Raw genomic sequence first — 3,835 nt, 5'->3', positions numbered from 1 at the left:
TACCCAAAGCAATTTACAGATTATTTACAGAGACACTCCCTATCAAAATTCCAATGACATTTTTCACAGAATCAGAAAAAGCACCACAGAGATTTATATGGAAGTAAAAAAGACCCCAAAGAGCCAAAGTGATCCCCAGCAAAAAGAACAAAGTAGGAGGCATTGTACTGCTTGACTTTAAAATATATGAAAAAGCTACAAAAGTTAAACCAGGACATTAAGGACGTTACTGTCATAAAAAAAAAAAAACAGATCCACATACCCAAGGGACAGAGTAGAGACCCTAGCAGTAACTATGCAATTACAGCTAACTGATCTTTTGATACAGGTGCTAAAAAGATGCAATGGAAAAAGCGCAGACTTTTCAATAAATGGGGCTGGGAAAGCAGGATATGCACATGCAGGAGAATGAACTAGATGCTCTCTCACCAACTCAACATCAACTCTCACCAACTCTCAACATCAACTCTAAATGAATTCAATACCCAACTGTAAGACCAAAATAAATGATTAACTACTTGAACAAAATATTGTAGCAACACTTCAGGATATTGAGATGGTCAGGATTTTTTTATTTCAGTTTTTTTTTTTTAGAAAACGTTTATTCAATAAATATAAATTTCGAAAGTACAACTTTTGAATTATAGAGGATTTCCCCCCATAATCACCCTCCTACCCACAAACCATCCCATCTCCCACTTCTTCTCCCATCCTATTCTTCATTAAGATTGATTTTAATTATCTTTATATATAGAAGATCAACTTAGTATACACTAAGTAAAGATTTCAACAGTTTGCACCCACACCAACACACAAAGTATAAAGTACTGTTTGAGTACTAGTTATACCATTAATTCACATAGTACAACACATTAAGGACACAGATCCTATATGGGGAGTAAGTGCACAGTGAATCTTGTTGTTGATTTAACAATTGACACTTTTATTTATGACGTCAGTAATCACCCGAGGCTCTTGTCATGAGTTGCCAAAAAACTCTGTCATTATTTAGGCAGGGCCATAATCACAGTGGAAGTTCTCTCCTCCCTTCAGAGAAAGGTACCTCCTTCTTGGATGGCCCATTGTTTCCACTGGGATCTCACTCACAGAGATCTTTCATTTAGGTCATTTTTTTGGCAAATGTCTTGGCTTTCCACGCCTGAGAAACTCTTATGGGCTTTTTAGCCAGATCCAAATGCCTTAAGGGGTGATTCTAAGGCCAGAGTGCTGTTTAAGCATTTACCATTCTACGAGTCTACTGTGTATCCCGCTTCCCATGTTGGATTGTTCTCTCCTTTTAAATTCTATCAATTAATATTAGCAGACACTGGTCTTATTTATGTGATCCCTTTGACATCAATCCTATCTTAATGATCAATTATGAACTTAAACTGATCACTTTAACTAGTAAGATGGCATTCGTACCTGCCAACTTAATGGGATTTAGAGTCCCACGGCATATTTCTAGCTTTAGCATTAGCGGTGAGTCAGAGTAAGCGAGTGCCAAACTGTACATCTCCTCCCTCTCTTATTCCTACTCTTATTTTTTTTTTGTTTTTGTTTTTTTGTTTTTTAACAGGGATCAATTTTCAGTTGAATTTAAACACCTAGGAATAATTGTGTGTTAATTAAAGAGTTCAACCAATGGTATTAAGTAGAACAAAAAATACTAAAAGGAATAAAATAGTAAGCTGTTCCTCCACAATCAATACAGGGGCTGATCAAGTCATTGTTTCTCATAGGGTCCGTTTCACTTCTACAGGTTTCCTTTTAGGTGCTCAGTTAGTGGTCACAGATCAGGGAGAACATATGATATTTGTCCCTTTGGACTGGCTTATTTCACTCAGCATGCTCAGCATGATGTTTTCCAGATTCCTCCATTTTGTTGCAAATGACCGGATTTCATTGTTTTTTACTGCTGTGTAGTATTCTATAGAGTACATGTCCCATAATTTCTTTATCCAGTCTTCTATTGATGGGCATTTATGTTGATTCCATGACTCAGCTATCGTGAATTGAGCTGCAATAACATCGAGGTACATACAGCTCCTTCATTTGCCAATTTAATTTCTTTTGGGTAAATTCCAAGGAGTGGGATGGCTGGGTTGTATGGTAGGGTTACATTCATGTTTCTGAAGAATCTCCAAACTGTCTTCCACAGTGGCTTTACCAGTTTGCATTCCCACCAACAGTGGGTTAGTGTCCCTTTTTCCCCACGTCCTCTCCAGCATCTATTGTTGGTAGATTTCTGAATGTGAGCCATTCTAACCGGGGTGAGGTGAAACCTCATTGTGGTTTTGATTTGCATTTCCCTGACAGCTAATGATCCTGAACATTTTTTCATGTATCTGTTGGCCATTTGGATTTCCTCTTTTGAAAAATGTCTATTGAGGTCCTCGGCCCATCCCTTAACTGGGTTGTTTGTTTTGTTGTTGTGGAGTTTCTTGATCTCTTTGTAGATTCTCATTATTAACCCTTTATCTGTTGCATAATTTGCAAATAATTTCTCCCATTCTGTCAGTTGCCTTTTCACTTTCCTGGGTTTTTTTTTTGTTTTTTGTTTTTTGTTTTTTGTTTTTTGCAGTACAGACACTTCTCAATTTGATGCAACTCCAAATGTTAATTTTGGCTTTGACTGCCTGTGCCTCTAGGGACTTTTGCAAGAAGTCTTTGCCTGTGACAATATCTTGCAGGGTTTTTCCGATGTTCTCTAATAATTTCATTGTGTCGGGTCCTAGATTTAGATCTTTAATCCATGTTGAGTGGATTTTTGTGTAAGGTGTAAGGTAGGGGTCTTGCTACATGCTTCTGCATGTAGAGATACAGTTTTCCCAGCACCATTTATTGAATAGACTGTCCTTGCTTCAGGAACTGGTTTTAGCTCCTTAAACAAACATAAGTTGGTTGTAGATGTTTGGATTGATTTCTGGTGTTTCTATTCTGTTCCATTGGTCTATCCATCTGTTTCTGTACCAATACCAGGCTGTTTTGATTATAATTGCCCTGTAGTATGTCTTGAAATCTGGTATTCTGATGCCTCCAGCTTTGTTTTTGTTATACAATATTGCTTTAGCTATGTGCCTCCATATGAATTTCAGCATCATTTTCTCCAGATCTGAGAAGAATGTCTTTAGTATTTTGATTGGTATCACACTGAATCTATAAATTGTTTTTGGAAGAGTGGAAATTTTGATGATATTGATTCTTCCAATCCATGAGCATGGAAGATTTTTCCATTTTTTGGTATCCTCTTCTATTTCTTTAAGTTTTGTAATTCTCATCATAGAGATCTTTGACATCCTAGGTTAAGTTTATTCCAAGGTATTTGATTGTTTTTGTAGCTATTGTGAAGGAATTGATCTTAGAAGTTCTTTCTCCGCTGTGGCATTGTCTGTGTATACAGACTGTTGATATTATATCCTGTTAGTCCGCCAAACTGTTCTATGAGTTCCAATAGTCTCTTAGTAGAGTTCTTTGGATCCCCTAAATAATGAATCATATCATCTGCAAAGAGGGATAGTTGGACTTCTTCCTTCCCAATTTGTATCCCTTTAATTCCTTTTTCTTGCCTAATGGCTCTGGGTAAAACTTTCAGGACTATATTGAATAGCAGTGGTGAGAGTGGGCATCCTTGTCTGGTACCAGATCTCAGTGGAAATGCTTCCAACTTTCCCCATTCAATATGATGCTGGCCCTGTGTTTTTTATTAACTGCCTTGATTCTGTTGAGGAATCCTTCTATACCCATTTTGCTTAGAGTTTTCATCATGAAAGGGTGTTGTATTTTATCAAATGCTTTCTCTGCATCTATTGAGATAATCATATAGTTTTTATTC

Source organism: Lepus europaeus, chromosome 11, assembly GCF_033115175.1.
Source record: "Lepus europaeus isolate LE1 chromosome 11, mLepTim1.pri, whole genome shotgun sequence".
Taxonomy (NCBI): domain Eukaryota; kingdom Metazoa; phylum Chordata; class Mammalia; order Lagomorpha; family Leporidae; genus Lepus; species Lepus europaeus.
The sequence above is the reverse complement of the archived record's forward strand: the minus strand, read 5'-3'. Positions refer to the sequence as shown.